General features: G+C 51.6%; 1 protein-coding gene across 1 annotated transcript in view; it reads left to right on the forward strand.

The window, feature by feature from the left end:
- MAP2K6 (mitogen-activated protein kinase kinase 6) overlaps positions 1-17401 on the forward strand; it is a 563107-nt gene that overhangs the window by 523689 nt on the left and 22017 nt on the right. The window lies entirely within an intron of this gene.

Consider the following 17401-nt stretch of genomic DNA (forward strand, 5'->3'; position numbering starts at 1 on the left):
GTCCACTGCTGAAAGTGTGGGGAAGGGAGCCCAGCGGCCTGAACATCCTGACATGTCATTTTGTGAACACTTCTTTCTTTTTTGTAATACTGTTACCCAAACTATTTGTATTTAGAGGTAAGACTTGGCAATAGGTTTTAGTATAGGCCCTTTTATTTTGACAGGACACCACTAGGAACGCGTTATCATTTGATGGTCGTAGCTTTCTCCCATCTGTAGATGTAGGATTAGATAGGAATTTTTCAAACCCTTATTGAAGTTCAATAAACATCCTTGAACTGTGGTCACTTGTCTGTCTTACTGTTGATACCATGCTTTCCTTAGAGGACCCAACTCTTAACAAAGGCCTGCACTACACATGTCAGTAGAATGGCTGAGCAGCCAGGCTTATCCTAAGAGGGATTTATGTTAGCTGTAGAGTAGTACAATTAACCCAGTACATGCACAGATCCAAGAAAACACTTTCACACTTAGTTATATTAACATTTCTGATGCTTGTTAATCTGCTTAGAATATAGTCCGACATCTAGTTGTAACCGCAGAGTATTGCATCTTGTCTTTGGAGGATCGAAAGGGCACGTCAACATGGGCGTGCCTGTAACACTATCCCTAGCGTGACGTGTATTGTATCCAAAAACCCTCACGCGTCAAGGTCCCTCAGAATGTTTTTTTCCACCCAACAAGCTGGTTGCCTTATGCGGAGCTCTTAACAAATTGCAATATTGTTATATTTCCCGACCTTCGGTCACATTTATATTATCGTCCCCTCGTCGACGATTGTTTCCTGAACCACTATCGAAGACTGCGAAAGACTACATTTCGACGGCTAGTGCTACGGTCGGCGCTGCCGACCATGTGGCCTGGCCTTCTGGCCTGCCTATACCCTAGGAGAGTGGGGTCTGGGGGCTTCTATTCTTTCAAGAGTCTTTCCTTCTCCCCTCTCTCTGTCCCTTTGGTTTTGTCGTTGCTTTAATATCCCTGAGCTATGGACAGGACACCATTTAAATTTTTCCCTTCCTGTAAGGGAAAATTTCTGTGGAAAGACAGGCACCGGCGGTGCAATTACTGTCTTCCCCCCAATCACGATGAGGCGTCCTGTGAGTCCTGTAAGGTCCTACATCCTAAGACTATCAAGGAGCGTTGAGTGAAACGATGGGCAGCCTACGCTATGTCGCAGGCTGAGAGTAGCTCCCCGCCGCCGCCAAATGTGATGAGCTAAGCGACGACCAAGGCTCCAGTTCGGATGCCATTGACCTTATATTGGAGCGCTCGCGCTCTACAACTTCTGTCCCCGGCCCCGCTAGGCACAATGCAAGTCCTGCTATGGGGAATGTACATCCCGGTGACAGGGACGCACACAATGCTCGTAAGGACAAACACACAACCCACGGTACTGCCTTGGCAGTCCAGTCGAAGCAGACCAAGGCGACAACGGGTACGTCGGATTCCTCGATGGCACCTGCCGATTCGCAGCAGCGGCATGCGTCCGGACATTCTGTAAGTAAGGGCGCCAACACCAAAAGGCACATGGCTGTTGAGACGCCTAAGAAGAGCATGCCGGCGCCGCATAAAGCCCCGGTTGCGTTGAAATCCATGGCGCCTCCCAGTAAAGCCGAACATCAGCGAGAGTATTACTAACATTGTTTCAGTGGCTAAACAGAAAGACAGGTCTAGAGACATGCTTCGAGAGACACGTTGAAACGCCCGGAAGGGCGTAAAGATTACTTTGAGTCCCCTAACTTTATCTACGACTCTGTGTGAAAAATCTTGATTTTCTAGGGAAAAGGATCATCAGGAAGAGCCCTTTCTTCATCCAGACCTCTCTGGAACCTCATCATGGACCAGAGAGAAGTTTGAAGGTTGCATGAACAGGCTAGAAAAGTTTGTAGACTTTTCAGAAAGGTTTACTCCTATGTGGCCTCATGAGAAGAGTCCTTATACGCCAGTAGCAAAATTCCAGAGGTCCTCTGGCTTACTTCATGAAGAGGTCTTTGACCTTGCAGATCAAGAAGGGGTTCCTATTGACCCACACTTGCAGGATGACGATCCCTTTGATTATCCCACTGATGATCCCACTGATCAGACCCTCGGACGGGGGACGACCAGCCGGTAGATAACCCACCTCGGCTGTCCGTTATCCATACCCCCTATTCTAACACCATATGTATGGACTCGCCCTCCTCTCCACCATTGCGTCAGGCATCACCTGTAGATGACCAGATGGCGTTTAATGCTATCCTTAAAAGGGCAGCAGTACACTTCCGAATTGCCACACAAGAGGCAGTGCCAGATTCAGATTTTCTGGAGGACATTTTAAAAGAGAAACCATCAACCAGCCAGTTTATCCCATTACTTAATTCCATTAAGAGGCACATTGCCCCGTCATTATTAACACCTTCACATACCAGGGCTGTTAACCCACGGATGGAAAAACCTTTTCGACCTTCCCCTACTGACCCTCTTTACATTAGGGGGCATGCCACCCCGGATTCTTTGGTGGTCACGACGACAAGGGAGAGGGCAGGTGTCCCCTTGTCCACAGGCGAGGCACTGCCAGACAAAGAATGTAAGACATTGGCCCTCATTACAACCTTGGCGGAGGACCATGGTGCTATTAGCACCATGGTCCATGCCGCTAAGGTTACGATTCCGCCATGGTGGATGTCGGAATTACCGCCCCATTCCAAAGTGAGTGGGGCGGTAATTCCCCATTCACCATTTGCCCTTCCCCATTTTTGCCCCCATAGGGCATAATGGGAATGGGGAAGGCGCTAATTATGGCACCGTAAATTACAGTGCCGTAATTAGCTCCAAAGTCCCTTTGCGGGTTGGATTTTTAACACCTGCAAAAAGCAGGCGTTAAACACCAACCCGCAAAGGGACACTTGTAATCAGGCGTTAAGGGTTAACGGCGCCAACGGTGCCGTTAAACCCTTAACGCCTGAGTTGTAATGAGGGCCATTTGTACGCTCTGGGTAAGAGAATCACTACTGCGGCAGCATACTCCACCAGCATAGCCAACAACACCATGCTGTTGGCCAACTATTCGGATGTCCAAGTGAACTGCTGGAGGCCCTACAGGAGGTCCCTGAACCGGTGCGTTCTCGCCTGCTTACTATTGTATCTGAGGGTAAGCAGGTGAACCACAACATACTTAAGAATACTTTAGACGCTGCAGAGACGGCGGGAAGGACTTTAGCCCAGGGTACCCTGCTAAAACGTCACGCCTGGTTGAAGAACTCGGGGTTCAAACCAGAGACTCAGGCGTCATTAATCAACAAGCCGATGCAAGATTCCAACCTGTTTGGCAAGGCCGTTGATGAGGGGCTGGAAATGACAAAAAAGGAACACAAGACTTTGAAGACTTTGAACCAAAATACTCAAAGACCCTTTCGACAGGAGGGGGAAGTTCTCGCCGCTCCTTTCATTGGCAGTCCTACTCACGCTCCCCCTCACAACCAATATGGTTCTGGGAACAATTGGTCCACAGGACAGGGGTCTTCCTCCTCTACCACGTATCCACCTAGGGCACAATGCTGTGGGAAAGGAAGGGGGCATAATGCCACCCCCACATGCTCCCCGGCCTCCAGTCAGAAATTACTTTCAGATCCGGGTCCCCTCCCTTGCTTTCCCGATCGGGGACCTATAACATCATTCCTGCACGCATGGGAGGGGATTACAACAGACTAGTGGGTGCTCAAGACCTTCCCCCACGGTTACTGCATCAAGTTCAGCCGACCCCCTCGATTCAGACCTCCGAAATGAAGACGCCTAACACCAGAACACCTGAGGATCCTGCTGCAAGAGGTTGAGATCCTGCAGGAAAAGAGCGTTATCAAAGTCGTCCCTCTTCTACAGGTAAACAAGGGTATTTATTCAGTGTACTTCCTTGTACCCAAAAAGGATCTCACCAGGCGCCCTGTGCTAGACTTGCGCCCAGCGAACAAATTTGTCAAACCTCAGAAGTTTTGTATGGTAATGCTGCAAGAGGTAATTCCTCTGACGCAGTAGGATTACATGGCAACATTGGACATGAAAAGATGCATACTTTCATATTTCAAGAGGGTCCAAAACATGCTGTTTCAGATCCCTCAGTATGTAGCCAGTCGAGAGGTGACGGTACGCAAGGCCATGCGAATGTTAGGGATGATGGAATCCTGCCTTTACTTGGTTCCACACACATGTTTGCGCATGCACCCCATGCAAGAGTGGCTCAACAGCCAGTGGTGTCAGGCCAGCGGACACTGGGACAATCTAGTGGTTGTCTCGGTAGCCCTTGTTCTCTCTCTGCAGTGGTGGTTGAGGGAAAAGGTCTTGAAGGGGAAAACCTTCACCACCCTCGCAGTAGAAGCCACCCTCACGACGGACGCTTCTCTCACGGGTTGTGGGGCACACCTCCTTCAAAAGACGGCGCACAGCTTTTGGTCCCCAGCAGTAGCATCCAACCACATAAACCTGTTGGAGCTGTTAGCAGTGTTCAAAGCACTGAAGGCCTTTTAGACACAGTTGCAGGGAAAGACAGTACTGATCCCCACGGACAGCACCACAGCAATGTACTACCTGAACAAGCAAGAGGGCACTCACTCTCCAGGACTGTCCAAACTGGCACTGAACATTTGGAAATGGGCTCTCAAACACAAGATGTTTCTATTGTCTCAACATGTTCCAGAGGAACTGAATCTTCCGGCAGACATGCTCAGTAGTCTCCCCACTGCCCTTAGAGTACGGATGGCGACTATATGAAGACATTTTCTCCAATGTTTTCACAGAATGGGTCTTTCCAGAGATCGACTTGTTCACAACTCTGGAGAACTTACAATGCCCAGATTACGCCACCAGGTACCCTCAGAACCAATCCAAAGGGAACGGTCTCTGGATAATTTGGTCAGGGAAATTTGTTTACGCTTTTCCCCCCATTCCCCTACTCAACAGAATTGTGCACAAGATGCACCAGGAACCAGTCAGCATGATATTGGTGGCCCCGATGTGGGCCCGCCAACCCTGGTTCTCCCATCTGATGGAGATGGCTCTCTCTCCTCTGATGAAACTGCCTTGCCCTTACAACATGTTATCTCAGGACAAGGGGGAAACGCTTCATCCATTCCCGCAAACTCTAAACTTAGTCCTGAAGTCATAGAGTTCTGGCAACTACAACTTCTTCAGAGATGCATGGACATACTTAGAGAAGCAAGAAAGCCTAACACCAGACATTTCTACTCCAATAAATGGAAACACTTCGTTATCTGGTGCAATTCCAAGTGCATCAATCCCATTGGCTGCTCCCCTATTCATATTGTGCTATACCTAACTCACCTACTAGACTCCGTTCTAGTTTTTAATTCCCAAAATGTCCACTTAGCGGCACTTTCAGCTTATATCACGTCCCAACAGAAGGTGTCCTGGTGGAAGATCCCAGTTATTAAAGCATTCATGGAAGGGGTTAAAAGAATTAATGCCCCTACTTGTAACCCGGCCCCTGGGTGGAATCCTAATGTGGTATTAACCAGACTGATGGGGTCTCCATTTGAACCTATGCACAAGAGAAGTCTCAAGACACTCACTTACAAGCCAGCCTTTCTAGTGGCAGTCACTTCGATAAGGAGAGTCAGTGAACTACAGGCCCTTTAAATTCTAGACCCTTTTGTCACAATTCAGAGATAAGGAGGTTCTGCACACTCCCCCCACGGGTTGCGCCTAAATTCAATTTTAAGTTCCACGTGAACCAGTCTATAGAACTACCCACATACTTCCAGAACCCCACTAACGTGGCGGAAAGAATTCTACCCACACTGGATGTGTGACGGCAGTCATGTATTATCTGGAAAAAAAAGACTAAACCACTAAGAAAGACAAACCAGTTTTTCGTTTCATTGGCGGATGGTAGAAAGGGGGACCCTGTCTCTAAATCAGCCATCTCAAGGTGGATTGTCAATTGCATCACACTCTGTTACACTCTTGCTAAGAGAGAACTGCCCTTCAAGCCTAGAGCACACTCTACTCGAGTCACTGGGGCTTCCATAGCATTCATTGCAAATGTTCCCCGCAAATCCATTTGCAAAGTGGCAACCTGGAGTTCTGTACACACCTTTACAAAACACTATTGCCTAGACACTCATTCAGAGGTGGGACAAGCAGTACTAAGACATCTTTTCACTACTGTTCTTTCTCACTTCCCACCTCTAACTCCGGGTACTGCTCGCTAGTCTATGCACAGCATGTGATTCTACGCAGATAAACAAGCATCAGAAGACATGCATTACTTACCGTAATAGCATTTCTGATGATTGTATCTTCTTAGATTCACATGTGCCCACCCTTGGTCCCCTCTCGGATGGAAGGAACATAGATATCTTACTACTCTTCTCCAGCATGGGGTCTGGCATGGATTCACATGCTCATGAATACAAGAATACATAGCAGTATACACATGCACAACCACGGGAGGTGGCAAAAGGCTCAATATCAAGCAATACAACAACTCAACACTGTCTTTCTCAGTAGTAACCAATCACTGGTCTCTGGGTCATACTGCCCCCAGCCAATGACTGCCCTCTCCCTAAGCCCCACCCCTGGCAGCCATCCTCAGATTTTTACCGCACGTTCAAGTGTTGGGAGTCCTCGTGCTTAGCTCTCGAGCTTTTGCTGCGTTTTTGCGCTTTTTTCAGGAGATTTTCTCATTTTTTCGGTTAAAAGAGCCTCAAGCTCCACCGTTGCTACTTCCGATCAACAGGGATCCGTTTCGGAGTTCTCTACGCCCCTCAAGGGTGAAGATTTCATCGATTTACGCTTTTGGAGGATTCCAGAAGTTCCGAGGCCTACCCCGGACATGGCCCAGGAGAAAGGGAGCTCGACGCCCGGGAAGCTATTCAGGAACTGCCCTGGATGCCAGCTTCAGAACGTTTTCAAGGAGGACGAGCATTCGTTATGCCTCTACTGTCTCCATGAGGACAAGACGCACAAGGAAAAGGACTGCGCGTTTTGTGGAAACATGTCGGAGTGGACCATGAAGGATCGCCACCTCCGTCTCGCCAACTGGCTGGAAGGTAAGAGCCCGCCAGGCGAGAAGAAGAAGAAGAAGTCCGAGCGGTCTTCTAAGTCCTGTGGGGGTGCTCCGGCGACGGGGGCCCAACAAAAGGCTAAGCACCGCGAGTCCGCGGACACCGGGAGCGCTGAACGGTCGGGCTCCTTGGCTGGCAGGCAGGGCGCACCCTCCCCAGCGCCATCGACCACGAGCCAACGCTCTGGCTCGGGTAAGAGGAAGTCCGAGAACCCGGCGAAGCTTCTGGAGAGGCCCCGGTCGATCTCGAAGACTCCGGCAGAAGGGGAGCGAGGCTCGGACCCTCCCCCGAAGGTGAAGGCCCCAGGCAGACAGAAGGTGACGTTGGCCGTGATTCACCTTGCTAGGACCTCGATTGAGGATGTCGCCGCGGCCCTGGCTCAGCCTGTGGAGGCTACACCAGCGGAGGCGCTCTCAGGTACCAGAGTCTCCCTGCCACCGCGGAGGGAGTCGTCTTTCAGGCCCATCGAGAAGACTCCACGAAGTCCTCGTTGGAAAGGGGGGGAGGGGGTGGTGGCCGTCGTGGATACGGACACGACCTCTGAAGAGGAGCTCATCCAAGTCGTGGAGGAGACCCAGCCCATCGGGAGGGATCCCGACGAGGGCGACGACAAGGGCGACGGTGACACAGACGAGGCTCCTCAAGAGCCCTCGCTCCCGTCGTTTCCGGCGCCGCAGGACACCTCGGCGGCCATTTTGTCAGCCATCCAGTCCTTATGCTCGGAGATAAGGACTAGGTTGCCCCTTCCCCCGACAGAGGAGCCTGAGCAAGACCCGACAGAGGATCCGGAGCCAGGACCTTCGGGGAGCCCACCGCTTAAGAGGAGGAGGACACATCCTAGGCCTCCTCTCCCGCCTCTGTGGCCTTCTCTGCCTTCCCCCGGTCCACTACCCATGGGGATGATACAGGCATGGACACGACTACGACGGGTACGGATGACGACGGAGGCGACGACGGGACGTGTCCCCCGTCGCCCCCTGCCCGGGCGACCCCGCCCAATGAGATTGGATCCTTCCATGCAATGATCTCCAGGGCATCCAAGCTCTTCCAGCTCTGCCCCGAGGAAAAGAAGAAGGAGGGGTTCCTTTACCAGCGGCGCGAGGCTAAAAGGAAGACGGTCCTCGCTGTACCGCTTCTTGATGACATCTGGGATGAGGGGCTCGCCCTCCTCAAGAACCCTGCCACGGCTCCTGCGAAGAGGGACCGGTACGAGAAGAAGTACCGGGTCCCCGACGCTGCCCCCTTGTGCCTTAGGGCGCAACCTACCCCGGACTCGGTCGTTTCGGCGGCCGCCAAGAAGAAAGCGGGGGGGGCATCGGCCTCGACTTCAACCTCCCCTCCGGACGGCGAGGGTAGGAAACTGGATCCGATGGGACGACGGGTCATCTCATCTGCAGCGACGACCATCAAGGTGGCCAACGCCCTGGCCATCGTAGCCCACTACGACAGGGAGTTGTGGTTCAAGATCGCCCCGCTGTTGGACTTCCTTCCGGATGCCAAGAGGGCTGAGGCCCTGGAAATCTTGCATGAAGGTGAGATTGCCTCGGACCACGCCATTACGGTGGCTACGGACATCGCCGACACCGGTTTCCGTCATTTGGGCAACGGCGTTTGCCTGAGACGACGAGGATGGCTCAGGGCGACGGATTTCCGCCAGGACGTTCAGACCAAGGTTTTGGACATGCCCTTCGATGGGAACAACCTTTTTGGCAAGGCGGTTGATGAATCCCTTCAGGCGATCAAGACGGACACGGAGACGGCCCGTGCACCGGGTGTGCTCCAACAGCGACGGCCGTCCTTTCGGAGCTTCGGAGGCAGACAGGGTGCCTCCAAGGGAGCCGGCAGCAGCTCCTCTACTTACCGTCAAGCGGCAAGGTCTTCGTCGCAGGAGGCCTACAGGGGACGCGGTAAGTCAGGTGGATCCCGCCGTCGTCGCCAAGGTGGTCAAGGAGGCAAAGCGGCCTCCAAGCAAGATTGAACCGTCCGTCGGGTCGGGCCCCCGCCGAAGCACCCCGGTGGGAGGCCGGCTGACGAAGTTCATCGGCATGTGGGAGTCCCTCTCCACCGACCGTAGGGTGCTGGATGCCCTGGCCCTGGGGCACGCCCTCGAGTTCCAGAAGAGGTGCCCCCGCATTCCTCCCGTGGCCAGGAAGGAAAATCACGTCCCTCAACTGCTGTTGGAAGTACGGGCGATGCTCAGGAAAGGTGCCATCGAGCTTGTCCCGAAGAGGCTTCGGGGCTCCGGAGTTTACTCAAGATACTTCCTCGTGAAGAAGAAGACAGGAGGATGGTGTCCCATCCTGGACCTGCGACGACTAAACAAATACATCAAGGCACAGAAGTTCCGGATGGTCACCCTCCAGCACGTGCTGGGATAGCTGGAGGAGGGCGATTTCCTGCCGTCGTTGGACTTGGAGGATGCTTACTTCCACATCCCTATTCTAAAGAGGCATCTAAAGTTCCTCAGGTTCGTGGTCAAAGGGCGGCACTACCAGTTCAAGGCCCTCCCGTTCGGATTAAAATCGGCGCCCAGGGTGTTCACCAAGTGCCTAGCACCGGTGGCGGTGCGGCTGCAGGGGTTCCACGTCTACCCCTACCTGGATGACTGGCTCATACGGGCAAGGACAAGGGAGCTCGCCGTGGAACACACTGCGAAGTCCGTCCAGCTGCTCACGGACCTGGGGTTCTCCATCAACTTTCCAAAATCCCACCTGGTCCCGTCGCAAGTCGCCCTGTTTCTGGGAGCACAGCTCGACACAGTGGCGCGGCGGGCCTCACCGTCGGAGGAAAGGATAAGGACCATCCTAGGAAAGGTGTAACATCTACTGGCCACGGACGTGGCCAGAGTGAGGTCTATCAAGTCCCTCCTCGGAATGATGTCCTCCTGCATTTATCTGGTGCCCCATTGCAGACTTCGGATGCGGCCCTTGCAAGAATTCCTCGACGCCCACTGGATCCAGACAACGGGCAGCTTCGAGGACAGGATCTCGCTCGACGAAAAGTTCCGTCAGGCGATACGATGGTGGGGTGTCCGCGCTCATCTGACAGCGGGAACAGGCTTCCTAGCCCCGGCCCACCAGGTGACGGTGACGACGGATGCCTCCCTGGAAGGTTGGGGAGCGCACACCGGGGGTCTCCACGCGAGAGCCCTTTGGTGCTCGGAGGAGAAGACTCTCCACATCAACATCTTGGAGCTCCGCGCTGTGTTCTGGGCCCTCAGGTCCTTCCTTCCGTCCCTCAAGGGCAAGGTGATGAGGATCTTCACCGACAACACCACCATGATGTTTTACATTCGGAAGCAGGGCGGAACCAGATCCCCTGCCCTGTCCAAGTAAGCCCAGGATCTGTGGCATTGTGCCATCGCCCAAGGGATGTTTCTGGTACCCTTTCATCTGGCAGGGATAAAAAACACCATTGCCGACTCACTCAGCAGGGAGCTGCGCTTGTGCCACGAGTGGGAACTGCGCCAGGATCAAGTGGATCGACTCTTCCCACGATGGGGCGAACCCCAGATCGATCTCTTCGCGACGGCGGCGAACTCCAAGTGCCGGAGGTTCGCCAGCAGGTTTCCCCAACCGAGGAGCATGGGCGATGCTTTCTCGGTCCCCTGGGACGGCCTGTTCCTTTATGCTTTCCCGCCGTTGCTACTCCGGCTCGTCAACCAGCTCAAGAGGTCCCGGTGCAGGATGATCCTCGTCGCACCGGCGTGGCCGAGGCAGATCTGGTTCCCGGACCTTCTGGACTTGTCAGCGTCCACACCAATCAAGCTGCCGACGGACGCGGATCTTCTCTCCAGAGAAGGAGGCGCCATTCTTCATCACGAACCAGAGTCGCTGAACTTGCAGGCCTGGATCCTGCAGCACTAGAGTTTGGAGGTTACGACATCCCGGCCGACTGCAGAGAGGTTCTTGCAAAGCCCAGGGCATCCTCAACTCTCAAGCGCTAAGGACACAAATGGAAGAGGTTCTCTGTCTGGTGCCGTGCACAGAAGATTAACCCCCTGCGGATTACGGCCCCCCAAGTATTGCCGTACCTACTGTCTTTGGCCAAGGCTGGCCTATCTCACGCTTCCATCAAGGTACATCTGGCTGCCGTCTCGCGTTACACCAGAACTACAGGAAAGGCGTCCTTGTGGTCTCATCGTCTGGTGAAGGAATTTATGAAAGGACTGTTCCGATCATTCCTGTCGGTGAAGGCCTCTGCCCCGGCGTGGGAGCTCAACGTGGTACTAACTAGGCTCATGGGGGCCCCATTCGAGCCTATGCATTCAGTGCCGTTGAAGTTTCCGTCGTGGAAGACAGCATTCCTCGTGGCCATCACCTCTGCACGACGAGTGGGAGAGATCCAGGCCCTGTCTTGCAAGCGGAGGCTTTGACTTTTCACGACACGAGGGTGGTGCTGATGACGCACCCCTCCTTCATGCCCAAGGTGCCGCCGGACTTCCACCTCAACGAGCCCTTGGTGTTGCCAGTTTTCTTCCTGTCGCCTTCGTCACCGGCTGAGAGGACTCTGCACTCGCTAGATGTAGCTAGAGCGCTGAAGTTCTACCTGGACCGCACAAAGTGTTTCCGGAAGACATCATAGCTGTTTGTGAACTTTGGACCTGTGAATCAAGGGAAGGCTCTCTCGAAGACTTCCATTTCCAAATGGTTCTTCGGCTGCATCATGCACTGTCACCGGTTGGCAAACCGACCGCTGCCCGGCCGTCCGAGAGCCCATTCGACCAGAGCGATCGCTGCTACTACAGCGTTCCTGTCTGGTGTGCCCCTGCTCGACATCTGCAGGGCTGCTACATGGAGGTCGACGCACACCTTCACGAGATTCTACTGCGTCGACCGGGATTCCAGGGAGGATTCCAGAGTCGGCCAGGCAGTGCTGCGCAACCTGTTCGCCTAAGGTGAGCCTGGTGACGAGGAAAGAGTTGCTTAATGTTGAGTTGTTGTATTGCTTGATATTGAGCCTTTTGCCACCTCCCGTGGTTGTGCATGTGTATACTGCTATGTATTCTTGTATTCATGAGCATGTGAATCCATGCCAGACCCCATGCTGGAGAAGGAACAAGTTTCTTACCTGTAACTGTTGTTCTCCAGCATGGGTCTGGCATGGATGCACATGCGAACCCTCCCGCCTACCCCTCTGCGGCTCTTCACTTGGTCATACTGCCCCTTCACGTGCTACCAAATCTGAGGATGGCTGCCAGGGGTGGGGCTTAGGGAGAGGGCAGTCATTGGCTGGGGGCAGTATGACCCAGAGACCAGTGATTGGTTACTACTGAGAAAGACAGATCAGAAACAAAACTGATTTTTTTCTATACCGAGGATTCCCGGCCTGACGACGGGGAATATTCATGAGCATGTGAATCCATGCCAGACCCATGCTGGAGAACAACAGTTACAGGTAAGTAACTTGTTCCTTCTGTCTTTCTGTACTCTCTCACGATAGTAATAAAAAAATACAATCGGAGGGACCTCGACGCGTGAGGGGTTTTGGCTACACTACATGTCTCGTTAGGGTTAGTGTTACAGGCATGCCCATGTCAATGTGAGCTTTCGGTCCTCGAAACACAAAATGCAATATTCTGCGGTTACCACTAGATGTCTGACTATATGCACAGCATGTGAATCTAAGCAGATACAATCATCAGAAATGCTATTACGGTAAGTAATGCTTGTCATATCTATTTATATAAACACAAGCAAATCTAAAATGCAGCAACTTCCAATAACATACAATTAAAAAAGGAATAAGATTGTACAAGGAACAATAATGCAGGTGAGTAACTTTTTATATACTTTTCATATCCAGCACATAGTGACTTCAGTTAAGGTTAGTAAAAGCACTTATATGTATCATCTTTGCAAACTACAGTTTAAGGGGAAGTAAAGGTTAGACAGAACACAGCTAGCAACTGGTAAGTAAGAATGTAACACTCCAAGAGGGGCATTTGGTTTCCTAACTAAAAAGTGTTCACAATTCAAGTTTATGGAGGAACCAGCATTGCCAAAGCCAGTAGGATCAAGAAGGTAGACCTTTCGAAAACTAGCAAAGCCACAGTTGAACGGACAGCACCCGTTCTGAAGAAAATCTTCATAGGAAAGTTAACTAACAAGTCAGTTGTTCTTGTAGAAAATACAGGAGCTCAGGAGGAGCCTTTCTGTAGGAATACAGGTTGCAAAACCTGCACATTGGAGTTGAGGTCACTCCCAAATGAGAAAAACAGCACTTTGAAAGCAAAGGAGCACCAGAAATGGCCTAAGGTAAATGTAACCCAATCCCCACAGTACCTGAAGAGTGAAGTTGAAAGTGTAGCTGCTCGCCTTCCTGGTGCAATGATGAAGACCTTGCTTCCTGCTCCTTGGTCGTGGTGGCGAAAGGGAGGACCTTCAGTGGGATTCTGCGGCAGAGAGGGTCGACAGCAAAGGATTCACTGCACTCCAGCAACGGTGTGGTTTTGGCACCTTTTTCTCAGCGCCAAGAGGCAACAGATATCACTGGTTAGATTTTGTTTTTTTTTTTCATCCTGAATTCTTGTGCACGGACTCTTGGAGGAGAATTTCAGCTTCTGGAGGTCCACAAGGGTGCCTGCAAAGTTTCTGTGAGATTCGTTAATTGCAAGATGATGCACTGGAAATGGGTCCAGGTACCCCGGGTATTGCCGTTGTGCAGCCTGAGAAAGTCGGAGGATGGTCCAAATTGAAGACGGTCTTGAGGCTGATTGTTCGCACTAGCCCAAAGGAGGAAGTCGCCCTGGGGGAGCTTACTTGTCGAGTTGAAAACGGGGTCAGGACAGCTGCAGGGATCATCGGTATATCTGTGGTTGTTGCTGGCGTCTCTGCTAGTCTTCTGCTTCGGATTTCCAATTCTAGTGGTTGACTCTGCCTGTGGTCCAAAAATCCTCGCCTTATATGCTGGAACCCATTTATTCACCCCTATGTGGCTGTCAATCTCTTGGGGGGTTGAATGTCCAGTAGGACATCCAGCAGCCCAGTTTAAACTAGTTTCAGCCAGACACACCTACAAACAAAGGACAGTGATTCTTTGGGAACTACCCTCATTTCCTGCCTTGCCAGACACACTGGAGCCTGGGCGGGCTTCACCCGAGAAGCCCGCCAAAGACAAAACTCATAATGTACCAACCCCCACCTATAATGATAGGAGAGCCGAGAAGGAACTCACAAATGATGAACGGCAAAAAAAGAAGACGGGGGGGCCATTTTGAGAAAATGGTCACCCATGGGTGCAGAACTGCGGCTGAGAAACAGCCTGCTAGTAACCTGCACAAAAAGGTAGAAAAAGGATCCACTGCCACCAGCCATTTGGGTTTGTTAGTTACTGTAGCAAAAAGTTACATGAGTAGTGGGGGAAGGAGTTACAATGTAACCCCCCAGAACCCACATACGGTGGGTGGAGTGTGCTGGACCCACAAAAGAAAAGCTAAGTAAGATAACTTTGGGAACTGTAGTACACACAAGAGAATACAATAACATAAAGAGGGAAGTCCAAGGGACTCCTCAGTGACACTGCACATAGGGTGCTGTGTGTCACAAAAGTCAATGACAGATGCCTTTATTGAAATCTATGGAGGAAACCACACTCCACAAAAGCAGTAAAATAAGATTCCCAGTCAGAGCAAAAGAATGAGTGAGTGGGAAACAATTCCACTCACTCAGCAGAATAAATAAAAAAAAATCCCAGAGTACAGCAAAAGGTGCTGGGGGTCTCTGAAGTAAAAGGTAATTAGCACAGACACTGAACATTCTCCATAACCCCTATTTTCTGAAGAATTAACCTTACCTATTAGCCTATTTGCACCTATTTGCCTGCACACTGTATTTTTAGCTACTAATGTGATTTCGAATCTAGGTGACCTCTATTGCCTATTTGCACCTACTTGCCTGCGCACTGCCTTAGCCAAAAGTAAACTTGCTTAATGTTGATTGTGCACTGCCCTAGCTAAAGTAAACTTGCCTACTGTTGATTTTGCCCGGCCCAGCGTAATCGCACTTGCCTATTGCTGCGACGTACCTCCCCCTAGGTGCACATCCACCATGCTCTTCAGGGCGCTCCTTATACTGTACCACATTCTGCCCTCCGAAGCAGCAATTATCACCCAGCGTCGTACACATCTGGTACGGCCGACACACCTTCAGCCATCAGACACCTTACCGCTCCCTAGCCTTGCCCCCCGACCCTGCGCATGGCGACCCCCAGAATGGACCTTATAAAACCTACCGTAGGCCTCCAGCACCTCAACACTGACATTAACCCATACTTCAATGACCCAGCCCTCTGGCTGGAACACTTCGCTAGTAAACCCACTCCGAATCAACCGTGTTCCTTATTAAGATTAGGCACCAGATTCCGCATACGCCCCACCCGTAGTAACCTCCCCAAGCAAACACGACATACACCACCGTGCTCACCCACTGCATCTACCAATGGCAAACCCCCCTCTACAGAGGCGAAACTGCCAATTATCAAGGGCGCCCTCATCAACGCCAGATCCCTCGCAGCGCACGCTCTAAATATAGCAGACCTTATAACATCTTCAGATCTTGACTTCATTGCCATAACTGAAACTTGGCTTCATGCCGCATCCGGTCCCTCCTTGTCCCTTGCCACCCGGCTTCGGCATCATGAGATGTGACCGCACCTCGGCTTCCCACACCAGAGGTGGTGGCCTAGCCATCATCCACAAAACCACTCTGGATTTAAGAGTATCGACCAACACTAAACTCGAGTCCGCTGAACTTTTATCAGTCAAACTCGCACTTACACCTAATCAAACAGCCACACTCCACCTAATCTACAGGCCCCCAGGCCCTGCACCCTCCTTTGTCGGCGAAATTTCCACCCTCCTCCTTGATAATGCAAAAACTAACTCACAAATTATCATCCTTGGAGACCTCAACCTGGGACTTGGCGACCCCAAAGATCCCATAGCACTAGACTTGGAAAACGCCCTTTCTAATTCTGGCTTCACCGTGCACATCCAAGAGCCCACGCACTCTAAAGGCAGGACCCTAGACTAGCTAGCCAGCTCTAACTGCAATATCAACATCCTGGCCAACACCCCTTGCTTATGGTCAGACCACCACATCATCACTTTTAATGTTGAGGCTTCCCCCCATATCCCAACCTTGATAGCGCCTGCTCTCCCGACCAAGGACATAACCAAGGAGAAACTTCGCCCGCTGCTACTCCCTTCGCTTAAAGCAGCCACTGAGTCCTGTAATGACCCCACCACTGTAGCATGCTCACAGCTATAGACTCTATTGCCCCCATTAAACTGAGGAAGGCCAAACCACGGGCACACCTTAACTCTTGGTTCACTCCACAGTTAAGAGTACTCCGCAAAATCAAACGCTGTGCTGAAAATCGTTGGAAATGTAAGCGACTTCAATTCAACACTACAGCTAAGTCAATGCCTAGTCTGGGATGCTGAGGGAAACCCTTATTGATATATTTTTATGTCCAGTTCGTTTACTCTGGATGACAATCCTTATATAACACCCCTCTCTCAGAATCCCCCCGACCCCGCTGAGCCAAGAAGGTTTGTTTTGCAAATTTAAAAGGTTTATTTGAAAATTAAACAATATATATCTATCACACTTTTATAGTAAATTAATATTTGATAGCACACTTGTGAGGAGGATAGTGATCAACAATGGATAATGTTACAGTGGTACACTCTTTTTGATGGCTTAGAAGTGATATAGAGAGGATAACCTGGGTATCACTGGTCAGGCTCTGGCGTGGCTGACCTCTTTCCTCTCCAATCGACCCTCCCAGGTGCAACTGGGGTCCTTCCTCACTTGACATCTTTTTCTCCACCTGTGGTGTCCCCCAGGGATCAAATCTCTCCCCCTGGCTGTTCAACCAGTACCTGTCACTCCTTGCCCACCGCATCGCCGCTCTCTGCCCCAACTTTCAGTGCTATGCGGACGATACCCAGCTCATTTTCAGGCTACCCTCGGCCTCCTCCTCTCCATCCCTCATCTCTGACTGTCTGTCTGCTATCCAGGAATGGTGTGCCGCCAATGACCTCTGCCTTAAGGCCGGTAAGACTGAGATTCTACTCATCGGCACACCCACTCCCTCCTTCCCTGCAGCTCTCTGGCCGGCCTCTCTTGGCCCTCTTCCTGCTCCTACCTGCAAGGCAAAAAACCTCGAGGTTATCTTCGACTCCACACTCTCCTTCTCTCCTCATATATCTGACGTCTCTAAGAAGTCACACTACCAGCTGCACCTCCTCAGGGGTATTCTTCCCTTCCTCTCCTTCCCCCAGAAGCTCACTGTCTCACGAGCCCTGGTTCTCTCAAAGCTGGACTACTGTAACAGCC

This window comes from Ambystoma mexicanum, chromosome 3q (assembly GCF_040938575.1).
Source record: "Ambystoma mexicanum isolate Mex_15411 chromosome 3q, UKY_AmexF1_1, whole genome shotgun sequence".
NCBI lineage: Eukaryota > Metazoa > Chordata > Amphibia > Caudata > Ambystomatidae > Ambystoma > Ambystoma mexicanum.